The sequence below is a fragment of the Caretta caretta genome, chromosome 5 (genome assembly GCF_965140235.1).
Source record: "Caretta caretta isolate rCarCar2 chromosome 5, rCarCar1.hap1, whole genome shotgun sequence".
NCBI classification, from domain to species: domain Eukaryota; kingdom Metazoa; phylum Chordata; order Testudines; family Cheloniidae; genus Caretta; species Caretta caretta.
In genome coordinates this window covers 3,369,292-3,386,497 of record NC_134210.1, presented here as the reverse complement: position 1 = coordinate 3,386,497, position 17,206 = coordinate 3,369,292, and positions in this window count along the sequence as shown.

Sequence of the window (17,206 nt, the reverse complement as noted above, 5' to 3'; positions counted from 1 at the left end):
CCGGGCTGCGCACTTGAGCAGAGCGAGCACGTGTCCGTCCAGCTGGCCGGGAATTACGCCCCCGGTGAGGTGCCGTGTGGGTCCCAGGAGACGAGGGGGGCAAGCGGGACGAGGTGATCTCTCTTGTTGGACTGATTTCTGCTGGGGGGAGAAAAGAAGAGCTCTGTGTGGCTCGAAAGCACGTCTCTCACCCACAGAAGTTGGGGCGACACCAGATATCACCTCCCCCACCTTGTCCCTCTGACCCCCCAGGGATAGACAAACACCAGCTCCTGGACCCCACAGGCTCCTCGCAATCAGACCCACCCCCAGCAGGGCTTTGTCAAATAGGATCTCACTGGCTCTGGGTCTGGCCCTGTGGCTGGTGCAGAGAATCCTGCTGCAGGCTGAGCCATGAGTCTCCCCAGGACTGGGGGGGCCAGGCCGGTTGCTCGTTTGGAAATCCCGCGGGCACGGCCCTTGCTGTGACAGCTGGCCCCAGGCTTGCCCGGGAGCCTACAGCACATTAGACGTCAGCTTGCAATGCCAGGCGGCTACCAAGAGGCAGGGCAGCTTTGGGAGCCTCCCGACCCCAGGGGCCAAGAGGCAATAGCCCTCTCCAGGGCCGGGAGCGTGCCTGGTTCGGAGCAGCACGTCTGGGCCACGCGGGCAGGCTCAGAGCCAGGGGAGGCAAGCGGTCACTGGACATGGTGCAGAACTTGGACGTCTGTCTGGCCAGCTTCACCAAGCAATGACTGGGGGGGGCAGGACAGGTGTCGTCACCAAGGAGGGAAGGGGGCTTTCCCCTTGTGCCTGGGGGGTCTACCTAGGAGGGATGGGAGGGAAGGGGGAGTCTGGCCAGCGGGAGACGTGTCCAGTCAGGGCTGCGTATCTCTCCCCACGGGACGGGCTGAGAGCGCCAGCTAGCAGGCTCCAGGCAGACCCGCCGACTGCAATTCCAGGCCCCAGGACAGAACAGTGAATGACCCCCCAGAAAGGGATGGCTGAGGTTTAGGGGTTGGGGCTGGGGGCGGCTGGGGGCTTCTGACCCTCGGGACCACCAGGCTGAGGGCTTTAGACACAGGAGGAACGCTGGGGTTCGGGGCTTGAGCCCTGTTGGGGGTGCCGTGGCTCGGGCTTTAGTTACAAGAGGAATGCTGATTTCAGCCACAGCACTCCCCCCCTAGCTAAAGCTCCGAGCCCCAGTGCCCCCGCCCCCCCTGAAACTGGGAGCGGAGCTGTGGGGAGCCCCGATCTCCGGTGCCCCCCACCCAGCGGAAGCCGAGAACAGAGTCACAGGGCTGAACCCAGAGAGCCTGCCACCCCCCCCCCCCCCAGATCTAAAGCGCTGAGCCCTGGTGCTCCCAAGAACCGGTGCCAACTTTCTTCTTTCCCCCAGGCCCCACCCTCGTTCGGCCTCTTCCCACCCCCCCAGCCCTCCCCCCAGCTGCAGCCCCAACCCCCCCTCCCCCGCTCCCACTCTTCCCAGTAGCTGAAGTCCATAAGCTCTTGTCCAGAGTTACAAACATTTCAGAGTTACGGACAGCTCCATCCCGAGGTGTCTGCAACTCTGAGGTTCTCCTGTATCTATCCCATCCGCCCGGGCCCTTTTAAATCGCTGGGCCCCTGGGCAACTGACCCCTCTACCTCCCTCCCCACCGTCTGCGGGCCTGGCTGCAGGGGCTGGTCCCACCGCAGCCATGGGGAGGAAGCTCTGCTGAGCCAAAGGGCCCTTGTCAGCTCTGCCTTCGGGGACGCCCAGAAATGGGGAAGGGAAGGCGTGTGTCAGTGAACAGGCCAGAGCAGGCGTGGCCGGGAGCCCAGGCCGGGAGCCCAGGCTGGGGCTGAGCTCTCCCAAAGCGGCTCCTCTGGGCCGGGGCCGGGCGCAGCGCCCACCGCAAGGAAACGCCCTCGTGCAGAGGCCTGAGCCACCAGGGGAGCGGCACATTAAAGGGGGTTTCCATCCCCAAAGCAGAGGCCCCGGCACGGCCCCCCGTCACTGGCTGCCCGGTTGGATGGCAAGGGGCTGCCGGCAGCAGCCCCGTCTGCGATGCCCCGTCGCCCAGACTCCTGGGGTGCGCCAGGCACAGGCTGACAGGCAGACGGGCAAGCACACATGCACATACAAACACATGCGCGTGCAAACACACACGTGTGAGTTCACACACGAGAGCACGTGCGCATATTTCAAAGCCGCTTGAGGCAATGGTGACGGGCTGCTGCCACCTGCAGGCCACGGTGAGTAGTGCATGGCCACAATCCAGCTGAGCAGGGTGTTGGGGAGACCCGGGGAGAGGGCGCGCTGGGTGCGTAAATGCTAACGAGGTACAGTCACAATCCCGTTATTAAAAGGGGAGGCCCAGATTAGCAAAACTGAGCTCCCCACGGGCACCTCCAGCAGGAACCATCCCTCTACTGACGATCAGTCCACGAGAGACCCAGCAGGCCCTAAGGCTACCGAGGGGGCCGGGAGTGTAACCATCTTTGTAACTGGTGCATCGGGCTGGATAGGATTTCTATAGGCTTGAGTAATCGTAACTTTAGCTGTAACTTTAATAGCACTTGTAAAGCATCCCAGACCTTGTACGTGTGAATGTCTGGGTGGTCACTGCCCCTGGGCTTTGTGTCCCGAGAGACTCTAACCTGAAGCAGGTTTCAGAGGAACAGCCGTGTTAGTCTGTATTCGCAAAAAGAAAAGGAGGACTTGTGGCACCTTAGAGACTAACCAATTTATTTGAGCATGAGTAAATTGGTTAGTCTCTAAGGTGCCACAAGTACTCCTTTTCTTTTAACCTGAAGCAGGGAGCAGAGGTGACTTTCTCTCTGTTAAGCTTGAAGCCGCAGAGCTGACCCCAGAGTGGTGCAATACCACCTTACTAAATTCACTTTCACTACAGTAAAAGGCAACCCCTAGTTCCTGAAGCCTGGATTGCCGCCCACTCACCCAGTCCCTCCAGGGAATACGCTATAGCAGTGCATGGGATCACGTCTCTTTCCTGCAGCGGGCCGCGGCGGTAGCCACTCGCTACTCTGAAACCTGTCCCTTAGCAGTTACTCCTCTGGCTTGCGTGCCAGGCCAGGGCTGGTGGTGCCCGAGGAGCAGGGCCCAGTGCCCACTGCTAGCTGGTGTCTGGCCATGCACCCATGGGGCGTTCCCTGTCTCTGTCCCACGGCAGGTTCTGCACCTCGGTCCCTTTCCTGAGATGCTGCCGGCTTGTGAAACTGATTAAAAACCTGGCAGGGAAAACCACCCTCCAGGGTGTCTCCCTGCCTTGGGCGGACGGATCCGAGCTCCTCCCCGGGGACAAACAAGCGCTGGCTAGTGGGGGTGTTTTCCCATCACCGCGGCCGCTCAGAGAGCTTGCTGGGTCAGAATAATGATGGGCAGCTCTTCCGCAAAGAGATGGGGATCACAAAGCATTGCCCAGCGCCCCTGCAAAGGGGGACGGGCTCTGTCTCAGCTGCCCGGAGGGCAAAGCACCCCACAGCAGCTCTACAGCCCCAGACGCAGAGCCCCATAGGGCCCTGAAACTTCAAGGGCTGAGGGTGTCTGAGCAGCCTGGCACAGCGCCCCCTAGCACCAGCCGACAGTGCTGTGTCACCCGTAACACGCCTTGGGGTGCCTGGGTTTGGGGAGGTGGCTTATCCCTGCACTCAGCCTGCCTGAAGCAGTTTAATTGGGGTCTGGGGGTGGACGGGGTGTCAGGGTTGGGGGCTGGGAGTGGATAGGGCATCAGGATTGGGGTGGACGGGGGTGTCAGAGTTGGGGGCTGGAGGTGCAAGGGGGTGTCAAGGTTGGGGGTGTTGAGAGCTGGGAGCAGACAGGGGGTATTGGTGTCAGGGTCTGGGAGATTTGGGGTCTGGGGGTGGACGGGGTGTCAGGGTTGGGGTCTGGGGGTGGATGGGGTGTCAGGATTGGGGTGGACGGGGGTGTCGGTGTCAGGGTCTGGGAGAGTTGGGGTCTGAGGTTGGACAGGGTCAGGGTCTGACGTTGGAAGAGGATGTTGGGGTCTGAGGGTCGGGAGTGTTGGGGTCTGGGAGCAGAAGGGGGGTGTCGGTGTCAGGGTCTGGGAGAGTTAGGGTCTGGGGGTGGATGGGGTGTAGGGATAAGAGTCTGGGGGTATCAGTGTCTGGTGTTGGAAGGGGGTGTTGGGGTCGGGGTCTGGGGACGTTGGGGCTTGGGGAGGAAGGGGGTGTCGGGGTTGGAGGTGTCGGGGTCTGGGAGAGTTGAGGTCTGGGGTTGACGGGGTGTCAGGGTTGGGGGCTAGGGGTGGAAGGGGGTGTCAGAATTGGGAGCCGGGAGTGGACAGGGCATCAGGGTTGGGGTGGACGGGGGTGTCAGAGTTGGAGGCTGGGGGTGCAAGGGGGTGTCAGAGTTGGGGGTGTCGAGGGCTGGGAGCAGACAGGGGGTATTCGTGTCAGGGTCTGGGAGATTTGGGGTCTGGGGGTAGACGGGGTGTCAGAGTTGGGGTGGACAGGGTGTCAGGGTTGGGGTCTGGGGGTGGATGGGGTGTCAGGTTTGGGGTGGACGGGGTGTCAGGGTTGGGGGCTGGGAGTGGACAGGGTGTCAGGGTTGGGGTGGACGGGGTGTCAGGTTTGGGGGCTGGGGGTGGACGGGGTGTCAGGGTTGGGGTCTGGGGGTGGACAGGATGTCAGGGTTGGGGTGGACGGGGTGTCAGGGTTGGGGGCTGGGAGTAGACAGGGTGTCAGGGTTGGGGTGGACGGGGTGTCAGGTTTGGGGGCTGGGGGTGGACGGGGTGTCAGGGTTGGGGCCGGGGCGCTCCGGGCGCTTTCGGACACTGCTGAATTGAAGGCTCGTGACGCCCTGGGGGCTGGGTCCCTGTCAGATGGGGGGAAACTGAGGCACCGAAGGGCACAGCTGGACAGAGGAGCCAGATCTTGAGCTGCCCAGCTGTGGGCTTGAGCCTGGCCTGGGCCCTGCAGACCCCCTGGTTCCTTGACGAAGGCGGGTGGAGGAGTGTGGCCGGCAGGCAGAGCCCACAGCACAGCCAGGAGCCAGCAGAGCTCGGGGCTCCAGCAGCAGCCACCTCCCCAGCCTTCGATCCCGAGACCCTCAGGAGCTCAGTCGTTTGTATTTAAAACTAATGACCGAGCTCGTGCCCTTCCCCCGAGCAGAGTGTGGCCTGGGTCATTAGCAAAGGGGAGGGGGCATGTTTCGAGGGGGGGTAAAAGCCTCTTGAGGAGGAGCCGGGATAAAGGGTGGCTGGGGCAAGGCCGGAGCAGCAATCGATGGGCAGTGACTGGGGGAAGCGCTGCCCAGCACCGCACGGTCTCCGAGGTGCCCTGGGGGTCAGAGCAGAGCCGTCCCTGGACGCTGACTGGCGAGGGTGGCCAGGGCCAGGCTGCAAGGGACTCTGGGGTGGGTGCCCAAACTGGTGGCCCCTGGCCTCCTCTGCAGCCAGTTGTGTTCAATGGCTCAGCACCTGCCTGCAGACCTGTCCCAGGCCCCGGGCTGGGGCAGGGCTCGGGGGCAGGCACCCGTCCCGGCAAGAAGAAAATCCTTCAAGACGGGCCAAAGCCAGCCCTGGTGTAAGTCCGCCGATTTAGGGGCGTTCTCCTCTCCGGTGGGTGCTGGCCTCTGCCCGCTCTGTCCAGGTCCTGAAGGCTGAGTGGGCCCGGCAAGGCTCCCCCTTCCTTGGCTGTTCATCTGCGGTGCCCCAAAGTGCAGGATCTCTGGGGCACGGGCTGCCTCCTCGTTGCACCCTGGGCAGCCCAGAGCACATTGTTCGTACTAACCACCGGACCACAGCTCTGCCCACAGGTCACAATCCCCCTTCCACAGAAGGGGAAACTAAGGCACAAAGCAGGGACAGGGCCAGCCCCAACGCCTACACTGAGCCAGTGACAGAGCTGGGACTAGAACCCGGAACTCCAGGCTGCCCGTTCCCGCCAGCTCCAAGTACGAGACACGTGGCAGAGGTGGAAGGCTGGAGCATGCAGGGGCCTGGGAAACCAATGGTGTGCAGTGCCCAGATGCTGCCGCCAGTCACATGCGAACCGTGCCCATGGAGGTGCCCAGGATTCTGTTCCCAGTTTACTGCTGGGAGCCCTTAGACCAGTCACGTCCCTCTGTGCCTCAGTTTCCCCTGCTCTAAAACGGGGGTAACGAAGCAACCTCCTTTGGGCAGCACAGTGCCATCTCCGGATGACGTAGTGTGTCTGTTGATTGCTGGTGGATGTGGCTATGGGATGCCAGGGATGATGTGAGTGCAGGTTGGGGAGCTGGCTGTGTGTGCACAGGGGGGTGTCACTGCAGGGGGCGGGGAAGGGGGTGGGTGCAGCGTGAACATGCCCAGGGGTCGGTGTGTGTCTCTGGGGTCTCACAGGGCCATTGCCTCCCCGCAGCAACTCCTGCCAGTAGCTGCCCTGTGCATCGCGGGCCTGTTGGTCAATAGCTGCCGAATGACTCGAACTTGCCTGGTGCCGGGGCGGCTGCTGGGGGCTCTTCTCGGCCCCCTCCCCCAGGGCAGGCGGAGCGGCCAGGCAGCCGGCCTTGGAAAGGCTCCCCGGGGAGCCGGGCTAACCGAGCCTAACAAGCCGGCATGTCTGGCGCGCGTGGCCGAGGATGGGGAGATTGATCCGGAGGATAATTGGGGTCTCACCTCGGCCTGTCACCGCCAATCAGTTCCCAGCATGGTTAATCAAGTGGCAAGCGCCTCCGGTGGGGCCCGGGCGCGTCATGTGGCCCCGGGGCTGGCCTCAGCCTCCAGCGCGTTCATTAGGAGACTCAGGGCAGGGGCACGAGGAGCTGCCCCCCCGGGGGGGGGCATAGGGTGGGGGGGAGCCGGCTGCTGTCTCCTGAGTAACCAGCCATCAATCAATGCTGGGCTCTCGCCTCCCGCTGGCACCTTAATTGACGGGGGAGGGGGCGAGCTTGGGAGCCAGGATGGCGCCGGTGGGGGCTGAGAGTCTCCCCATGCTGATCTGCTCCCAGGCTCAGCTCTGAGCTGTGGGAGCCCTGCGACAGGCAGGGCAGCTCCACGACCCCTTCAGGCCCCGTCCTCCCTGCAGAGCCCACTGCCGACGGGCTGGCCCCGAGGGTCAGGCCAGGAGCCAGACCCAGCAAGCAGGAGAGTGGGGTTGGGGGGTTCCCCCAAGGCCCTTTGGACTCCTCCCCATGTGCGTGATTGGCCCAGTCAGCCCAGGCTCCAGCTCAGTGGCTGGCACCAGTCACTTCATAGGAAGGTTCAGGAAGCCCCCCGGCCCCTGTGGCCCCTCCAGAGCTCCTGGTTATCAGTAATCCCTCTGGTTGTCACTCTGGATAGGTTCCTTATGCAGTAGACGTCCAATGTTTTCTGAACCCTGCTCCGCTCTTGGCCTCTGTATCATGTGGCAGTGAGTCCCACAGGCCAGCTGGGCCTGGTACAAAAGAGTAAAAACTTGGATCACTTTTCAGTTTGCCCCCCTCCAACTTTTCTGACCTGTCCCCTTGTCCCTGTGCTAGGAGAGAAGAGAAGCGCCCGACCCCTCCTCCCTTCTCCAGCCCACTCTCTAGCTTCAGTCAGAAAGCCCCTCGCATGGGGGACCTTGCAAGCTTTGTGCAAAACTGGCTCAACGTGTAACTGGAACAAACTCTGGCTTCGGATTGCACTGGGCACTGCCCTCCAGATCCTGCCTCTCCCCACAGCGGTATCTCCAGCCTGCCCGGGAGCCGGGCCTTCCTGAGGGGCACCAGCGGGTCCCCAAGGGTCTCTGCTAACATCCCCGCAGGCGGGGGATATACTTTGCTGAGTCCAGCTGTCCCCCATTGAGTGGCACTTGGGCCGCCCTCTTACAGCCTGTAAAACTCTTGAGTACAACTCCCCTGCTGATTAATGGTCAGTTAACACCCGCCTGGGAGTGGCTCCCTTCCTTTGTTGTGACTGGAGAACTAGCCGTGGAGACTCTCGAATTTACATCAGGGTTCAGTCACAACCACACAGCACAATCTCATCACTTCACACACACAGATGATATACCGACTTTGACAGAACAATGGGTGTCAGCAGATCTTGACCTTTCATATGATACCTTACCTGGCATGCTTTCGATGAAATATAGCATAAATGATGGGGTGACTGTGGGGTTTCAGGGTGCTGGTTTGAGTACAGAGTGTCATAGTCACCCTGCTGAGCAGACGGGGAAACTGAGGCACAGGGTGGGGAAGGGACTTGCATCAGGGAACAGCCCTAAGCTCTTCTGAAAACTGGATACAATTAATTTAGGCTTGAATAGAGATTGGGAGTGGATGGGTCATTACACAAAGTAAAACTATTTCCCCATGTTTATTCCCCCTCCCCACCCCCCACTGTTCCTCAGACGTTCTTGTCAACTGCTGGAAATGGCCCACCTTGATATTCACGACAAAAGGTTCCCCCCGCTGGTAACAGCTCACCTTACCTGATCATTCTCGTTACAGTCCATATGGTAACACCCATTGTTTCATGGTCTCTGTGTTTATAAATCTCCCCACTGTATTTTCCACGGGATGCATCCGATGAAGGGAGCTGTAGCTCACAAAGGCTCATGCTCCAATAAATGGGTTAGTCTCTAAGGTGCCACAAGTACTCCTGTCCTTTTTACAGATACAGACTAACACGGCTGCTACTCTGAAGCTCTTCTGACTGTCAGCCCGGTGCCCGGACCTCGTGCCGCAGGGCTGTGTCCCGCCTGCCCTGCACGGGGCAGAGAGGTGAGCGCGGTGGACCTAGCGAGGCAGAAGAGCCGGGCTCGGCTGTGGCTCCAGGATCTGTCCGTGGTTCTCGCCGGCTCCCTGGAGCTGCCTGGTGTCACCCCCACCCCCCACTTGGCTCTGCCTCTGTCCTGGCTGCTGACAGGGCACCGCTGAAGGGCACCCGGCTCCTGTCCTGGGGGGCAGGTTAGCCCCTGTCGAAGGGAGGCTGAGCCCTCGTGTCTCAGTGTGTCCCTGAGCCCCGGAGAGCCCTGGGCCGTCGAGGGGCCGGGACTAATGGGAGTGGTTGATCTCGTTCAGTGGCTGCTCTTGGACTCCACTGGGGCAGTGACACTGGGGGGGGGACACACTGCACGTCCCCCAGGGCAGTGACACTGGCAGGGGGGGACGCTGCACATCCCCCGGGGCAGTGACACTGGCGGGGGGGGATGCTGCACATCCCCCGGGGCAGTGACACTGGGGGGGGGACATGCTGCACATCCCCTGGGGCAGTGACACTGGGGGGGGAACACACTGCACGTCCCCTGGGGCAGTGACACTGGGGGTGGGGACACACTGCACGTCCCCCGGGGCAGTGACACTGGCGGGGGGGAACACACTGCACGTCCCCCGGGGCAGTGACACTGGGGGGGGGACACACTGCACGTCCCCCAGGGCAGTGACACTGGCGGGGGGGGACGCTGCACATCCCCCGGGGCAGTGACACTGGCGGGGGGGAACACACTGCACGTCCCCCGGGGCAGTGACACTGGGGGGGGAACACACTGCACATCCCCCAGGGCAGTGACACTGGCGGGGGGGGACGCTGCACATCCCCCGGGGCAGTGACACTGGCGGGGGGTGGAACACACTGCATGTCCCCTGGGGCAGTGACACTGGCGGGGGGGACGCTGCACATCCCCCGGGGCAGTGACACTGGGGGGGGGACATGCTGCACATCCCCTGGGGCAGTGACACTGGGGGGGGGAACACACTGCACGTCCCCTGGGGCAGTGACACTGGCGGGGGGGGACACTGCACATCCCCTGGGGCAGTGACACTGGGGGGGGGGACACGCTGCACGTCCCCTGGGGCAGTGACACTGGCGGGGGGGGAACACGCTGCACATCCCCTGGGAGATGCACTGATGCAACTGCCAGAGGCCACAGGCCAGATCTAGACACTGATGGATAAAACCAGGGTCTGGCTGCCCAGGGGAGGCACAGGGGTGCAGGGCTGGGCTAGCAGGGGGCTGCGGGTCGGGAGTGAGGGGCACTGGCAGAGCTGGGGCGGGGGAGTGCAGGCCTGGGCTAGCAGGGGGCTGCGGGTTGGGAGTGAGGGGCACCGGCAGAGCTGGGTGGGGGGAGCCCAGGGCTGGGCTAGCAGCAGGCTGCAGGTCGGGAGTGAGGGGCACCGGCAGAGCTGGGGCGGGGGAGTGCAGGGCTGGGCTGGGCTAGCAGGGGGCTGCGGGTTGGGAGTGAGGGGCACCTGCAGAGCTGGGTGGGGGAAGCCCAGGCCTGGGCTAGCAGGGGGCTGCGGGTCGGGAGTGAGGGGTGTGACGAAGTGGGACTGTTCTTAATGTTTCCTCTGAATAGTGTGGGGGTGCCTCAGTTTCCCCCAGGCAGTTCTTAAGTATCTAGGGGGTGGAGTAAGGGTGTATGATCATTGCAGAGCCCTAGAGGGCATGTGTGTGCAGGAGTCTGGACACAGAGAATGGCCGACACCCTGTTTCCTGGCAACTGATGGCCTGGGCCCTTCCCCCCCTGCAAGGTGAGAGCTGAAGGGTTGGAGAACAAAGGAATCAGGTGACCACCTGGCCCGGGAAAGGAACAAAGCCCAGAGGAGGAGGGGCTGGAGGGAGTTTCAGTTTGGGGCTGGCTGGGACATGGAGTGAAGTGCAGACGTGGTTGTCTGGCTCACTACCCCCCAAAATGGACCCAGCTGAGGGGTCCCGTTCTCTGCACCTGCAAGCTCTGTGTTAGACCATGTTCCTGTCGTCTAATAAACCTTCTGTTTTACTGGCTGGCTGAGAGTCACGTCTGACTGCGAAGTTGGGGTGCAGGACCCTCTGGCTTCCCCAGGAGCCCCGCCTGAGCGGACTCGCTGTGGGAAGCGCACGGAGGGGCAGAGGATGCTGAATGCTCCGAGGTCAGACCCAGGAAGGTGGAAGCTGTGTGAGCTGTGTGTCCTGAAGACAGGCTGCTCACAGAAAGGCGACTGCCCCAGAGTCCTGACTGGCTTCATGGGGAGCAGTTCCAGAGCATCGCCCAGGGACTCCGTGACAACTGGTGGCAGCGGTGGGATGTACTGCACCCCGTGGATGGCGCTTCCTGCAGTAAGTGACTGGGGAGCAGTAACACGAAGGGGGATTGCCGAGGACTAGGCCTGCTGAAGGCTCAGAGAGGAGCGGTTTCGGGGGGCGGTTAACCCCTGGGAGTGTGTGACCAGCGAGAAGGACTGTGCAGTAGCAGGGTTCCCCTGGGGATTGCAGCAAGCAGTCCAAGGGGCGGAGGAGTCTGCAGCTCGACCCTGGCAAAGAGGTGGTGACCTCGAGAAGGGCTGGCACACTAGGGGTTCTCCCTGGAAACCGTGGGGAGCTGAGAACACACGGGCCTGTGAGTCCACAACAACTTGGGAGGAGCGGAGTGATGGCCTGTCACCGTCTCCTTAAGAAGGACATTGTAACCCTGTGCAAAAAGAGAGGGTTGAGCGTTGGAAAGTTCACCAAAGCAGAGTTAATCGTGCAGCTGGAGGAGGATGACCGCTCTAAGGAACAGATTCCTGACCCCAACTGGGGCTATAGCAGGATCTGGGAGCAGCTGGAGTGGGAGCCAGGCATCGCCAAGACTCCTGTCCCCGACCAGACGAGGGTCTTCACGATCGGGTTCCCCATCGGGGGATCGAGACGGACGGGATTGGAGCGGAGTCTGAGAGAGCAAGAGGACCGTGGGAGACAGCGAGAGCCCGAGAAAGAGCTGCAGAAGCAGCAGCAGCATGAACTGGCGGTGGTGGGGCGGAGAGGCCTAGGGGACCTCCCCGGGGTGAGTGGGGATAGATCCCGGGGGGCCAGTTCCGCAGGGAACCTCGAGACTAAATTGCTGCCCCTAGTTAAGGGGGGGGGTGTGGATGCCCACCTCACTGCCTTTGAGCAGGCTGGAGATCTGAACCAGGGGGACCCTGCGGAAAACCCTGGTGTCTAGCTCCCTTGCTGGGTCCCAAGGCCACAGACTCCATCAGCCAGATGGGTGGGGATGTGGACAGGCTCCCACTCCTGACCCCAACCTATATGTCTGTGTGGAGTTTCCTGGGGCCAGGCCCCTCGGACCCCCAGTGGGAGCGGAAGGGGATGGTCAATGGGGAGACATTCCTGGGGTGGCGAGATCCTGGGACAGAGAGAACTGGTGTCAGGCCCTGGGTGGTGCAGCCTCAGAGGCTGAGGGCCTGTGTGAGCTGGGTGAGGGTCCCAGGGACGAAGCCCCTCGCCCTGCCTATGGCCCAGATCCCTGTGCAGACCCAGGAGGGGTTGGGCTGGCTGGTCGTTGGGGTGCCCCAGGACACCAGCTGCGAGACCCTGTTGTGGGGTGACTGTGTCTCTTTGGGACAGGATCCAGGCCCTGTTCCTGTAACTGCCGAGGGTTTGAATTTGAATCCAGGGAACCAATCGGTGGAGAGGGAAATGGTCAGTGAAAATGCAGATGACCTGGCTGGCAGCAGGGAGGAGCCGCTAGGCTCAGGCTACCTGCCTGCCTGTAACCAGACCCCTGGGGCTGGGTGGGACAGAGAGATGCTCCCCGCCCCCTTGCACACCGGAGAGGGGGGCTCAGGGGGCTCAGGCTGGTGCTGATGCAGTGAGGAAAGCAGCGAGCTCGCTGCCTACCCCCACTTGGACAGCAAGGGCAGCGCTGAACACAGTGGGAGCTGAGACCCCAGCTGAGTGGGGGGAGACACAGGCAGGGCAGGGGATCTGTGGGGAGTGGCAAGGTGCTTGGTAAGGGAAGTTTGGATGAGCCTAGGCAGCCTTGTGAGCTGATGGCTGTGTCCAGTCAGCAGGGTGGGAAGGCGAGGAGAGTGGAAGATGAGTTTCCCTGGACCTTACCTGTTAGCTGGGTGGAGAATTGGGACAGTGAAGGAAATGGGTCTCTGTCTGTCAGGGGTATTGACTTGCCTATGGAGGGAGCTTCCCTGATCTCCAAGCAGTTGTCTGTGACCAGCCTTGTGTGCTGGGACAAGGGGAAAGAGATCCCAAGCTGTGTGTCTGGTAAAGGAGAAAGTGTGTCCGGCTCTTCTTGGTCTGTGGAGCAGACAGAAGGGGCCTTTCAGCCTGTGATGGTTGAGGGTCATGCAGTTGTCTCAGAGCTGGTTCTGGACTCAGCTAAAGCCCAGGAAGGGAAGGGTCCTAAGTTTCTGTCTGCTCGGGAGAATGGCCCTGTAACTAGGTCGCATCCAGTTAGGGTCTATGTAAAATCCCAGAGCCCAGACAATTCTGGTGCTTGTATTTTGCCTGTTGCTCCTGTGTTGTTGGAAAGGGTGGAGCAACTCTGTCTAATCAGGGTGAGATCCTAGCCAGGGCACAAGGAGAGCATGAAGGTGTGTGATTGTGTTACCTACTGAGGGTGTGGAAACCTGTAGCAAGGAGGAAAAGATTCCTGAACTTGTGTGTGGCAAAGGGAAGGAGAATGCTTCTAACCTTTTATCTAGGAAGTCTGTAAGTTTGCCTGAAAGGGGATTGTGTAGGAATCCGCCTGATGGGCCAGAGGTGATTCTGGATGTAAGGGAGACCCAGAAAGAGTCTGTTGTTGCTCAGGAAAGTGCTCCCCTAGAGCAAGCCCTAGGTAAAGAGGGTAAGAGCAGAATTTCTGGGAGGGGTGAATTGTTGCATAGAAAAGCCCTTGGGAAAGGAATCCTCATGGAGTCTTTGCAAGCAGTTTACTGCAACTGAAGGGTGTGAAAGTGATTTAATCAAGAAAGTTTCAGTTCCTAACAGCCAGAAATTTTCTGTTGTGAATGGATCCACTGACTTTGCTGTTGAAAGATCCAGTGTGGAGAGCTTTGAGAAGGTCTCAGATGGAGTGAAAGCTGTTAAGAAAGGTATACCGTCCTATAACCAAGTGGCTGTGTTTGGCCAGCTTGTTGGGGAGACAAGGTTGTTGGGAAAGGGATGTCTCCATGCTAGTTCTGTAAGTGAACAGTATGTGGCCCAGGTCAAGATGGTGGCCCTTAACCAAGAGAGCCCGAATTGCAGCCCTCCAGACTGGAGCTCTGGGAGAAAACCCAATCCCAGTTTGACCCCCTGGGTTTTTGGGGTGGCCAAAGGGCATGGGCTGCAGAAACCTTCCCACATGCAGCCTGCTAGTGCTATCGACCACCCCCGACCTAAGGGAGGGCGTGAAACTGGAAGGGCCTGGTGTAACTCCTACCAAGGAATGGGAGAGATGCTGGGGCATCCATGGGAACGTTGGTGGCTTCGAACTTCCCCAGGTCACCGGGTAAAGTGACCCCGCTCAGTTCGATCTCGAAGGAGGGAGAGATGTGACGAAGTGGGACTGTTCTTAATGTTTCCTCTGAATAGTGTGGGGGTGCCTCAGTTTCCCCCAGGCAGTTCTTAAGTATCTAGGGGGTGGAGTAAGGGTGTATGATCATTGCAGAGCCCTAGAGGGCATGTGTGTGCAGGAGTCTGGACACAGAGAATGGCCGACACCCTGTTTCCTGGCAACTGATGGCCTGGGCCCTTCCCCCCCTGCAAGGTGAGAGCTGAAGGGTTGGAGAACAAAGGAATCAGGTGACCTCCTGGCCCGGGAAAGGAACAAAGCCCAGAGGAGGAGGGGCTGGAGGGAGTTTCAGTTTGGGGCTGGCTGGGACATGGAGTGAAGTGCAGACGTGGTTGTCTGGCTCACTACCCCCCAAAATGGACCCAGCTGAGGGGTCCCGTTCTCTGCACCTGCAAGCTCTGTGTTAGACCATGTTCCTGTCGTCTAATAAACCTTCTGTTTTACTGGCTGGCTGAGAGTCACGTCTGACTGCGAAGTTGGGGTGCAGGACCCTCTGGCTTCCCCAGGAGCCCCGCCTGAGCGGACTCGCTGTGGGAAGCGCACGGAGGGGCAGAGGATGCTGAATGCTCCGAGGTCAGACCCAGGAAGGTGGAAGCTGTGTGAGCTGTGTGTCCTGAAGACAGGCTGCTCACAGAAAGGCGACTGCCCCAGAGTCCTGACTGGCTTCATGGGGAGCAGTTCCAGAGCATCGCCCAGGAACTCCGTGACAAGGGGCACCAGCAGAGCTGGGGAGGGGGAGTGCAGGGCTGGGCTAGCAGGGGGCTGCGGGTTGGGAGTGAGGGGCACCGGCAGAGCTGGGGAGGGGGAGTGCAGGGCTGGGCTAGCAGGGGGCTGCGGGTTGGGAGTGAGGGGCACCGGCAGAGCTGGGGAGGGGGAGTGCAGGGCTGGGCTAGCAGGGGGCTGCGGGTTGGGAGTGAGGGGCACCGGCAGAGCTGGGTGGGGGGAGCCCAGGGCTGGGCTAGCAGCGGGCTGCGGGTTGGGAGTGAGGGGCACCGGCAGAGCTGGGGAGGGGGAGTGCAGGGCTGGGCTAGCAGCGGGCTGCGGGTTGGGAGTGAGGGGCACCGGCAGAGCTGGGGAGGGGGAGTGCAGGGCTGGGCTAGCAGGGGGCTGCGGGTCAGGAGTGAGGGGCACTGGCAGAGCTGGGTTGGGGGAGCCCAGGCCTGGGCTAGCAGGGGGCTGCGGGTTGGGAGTGAGGGGCACCGGCAGAGCTGGGTGGAGGGAGACCAGGGCTGGGCTAGCAGCGGGCTGCGGGTTGGGAGTGAGGGGCACCGGCAGAGCTGGGGAGGGGGAGTGCAGGGCTGGGCTAGCAGGGGGCTGCGGGTTGGGAGTGAGGGGCACCGGCAGAGCTGGGTGGGGGGAGCCCAGGGCTGGGCTAGCAGCGGGCTGCGGGTTGGGAGTGAGGGGCACCGGCAGAGCTGGGGAGGGGGAGTGCAGGGCTGGGCTAGCAGCGGGCTGCGGGTTGGGAGTGAGGGGCACCGGCAGAGCTGGGGAGGGGGAGTGCAGGGCTGGGCTAGCAGGGGGCTGCGGGTTGGGAGTGAGGTGCAACGGCAGAGCTGGGGAGGGGGAGTGCAGGGCTGGGCTAGCAGGGGGCTGCGGGTTGGGAGTGAGGGGCACCGGCAGAGCTGGGGAGGGGGAGTGCAGGGCTGGGCTAGCAGGGGGCTGCAGGTTGGGAGTGAGGGGCACCGGCAGAGCTGGGTGGAGGGAGACCAGGGCTGGGCTAGCAGGGGGCTGTGGGTCGGGAGTGAGGGGCACCGGCAGAGCTGGGTGGGGGGAGCCCAGGGCTGGGCTAGCAGGGGGCTGCGGGTTGGGAGTGAGGGGCACCGGCAGAGCTGGGTGGGGGGAGCCCAGGGCTGGGCTAGCAGCGGGCTGCGGGTTGGGAGTGAGGGGCACCGGCAGAGCTGGGGAGGGGGAGTGCAGGGCTGGGCTAGCAGCGGGCTGCGGGTTGGGAGTGAGGGGCACCGGCAGAGCTGGGGAGGGGGAGTGCAGGGCTGGGCTAGCAGGGGGCTGCGGGTTGGGAGTGAGGGGCACCGGCAGAGCTGGGGAGGGGGAGTGCAGGGCTGGGCTAGCAGGGGGCTGCGGGTTGGGAGTGAGGGGCACCGGCAGAGCTGGGTGGGGGGAGCCCAGGGCTGGGCTAGCAGGGGGCTGCGGGTTGGGAGTGAGGGGCACCGGCAGAGCTGGGTTGGGGGAGCCCAGGGCTGGGCTAGCAGGGGGCTGCGGGTTGGGAGTGAGGGGCACCGGCAGAGCTGGGGAGGGGGAGTGCAGGGCTGGGCTAGCAGGGGGCTGCGGGTTGGGAGTGAGGGGCACCGGCAGAGCTGGGGAGGGGGAGTGCAGGGCTGGGCTAGCAGGGGGCTGCGGGTTGGGAGTGAGGGGCACCGGCAGAGCTGGGTGGGGGGAGCCCAGGGCTGGGCTAGCAGGGGGCTGCGGGTTGGGAGTGAGGGGCACCGGCAGAGCTTCCCACTGGGGTTCAGCAATCGCATCACGGGGTCCCCGGCTCGTCACTGCGCTGCAGGGCGAGCTGTGGTGACTGGGACGTCTGCTCACCAGACTCTCCTACAGACCATCGTCACCCTGACAAATCCCCGGGGACGTGGCCTCCTGGCGGGTCGAGCTGTGGGACGGTGGCTGAGAAGGTCTGGCTGGATAGTCACTTTATGGCCATCGGTGAGGCACCCGTCTCCCCTCCAGGGCACCCCCTCCTGCCCGGACACGCCATTGCCAGGGGCTTTGCCTCACACCTCTCTGGGGGCTTCTCTGGGTCCACAGCGGCCACAGCAGTTCAGTCCCACCCAGGGTTCGGCTCTAAACCGAACGGTCCTTCGCCCTCCTGGGCTCCCCTTCGGTTCCTCCACCTTGGCAGGGGACTGACACCCCCCAGCCTCTCCCAGCTGGGAGTCCAAGTACCACGTCCACTGGCCTTCCGCCTTTCCTGGCCCCCGGGGCTCCTCTCTCCTCTGGGGCCCCATCACAGGGATTGGCCCTGCTCCCGCAGCTCGGCTGCCTCCTGGTC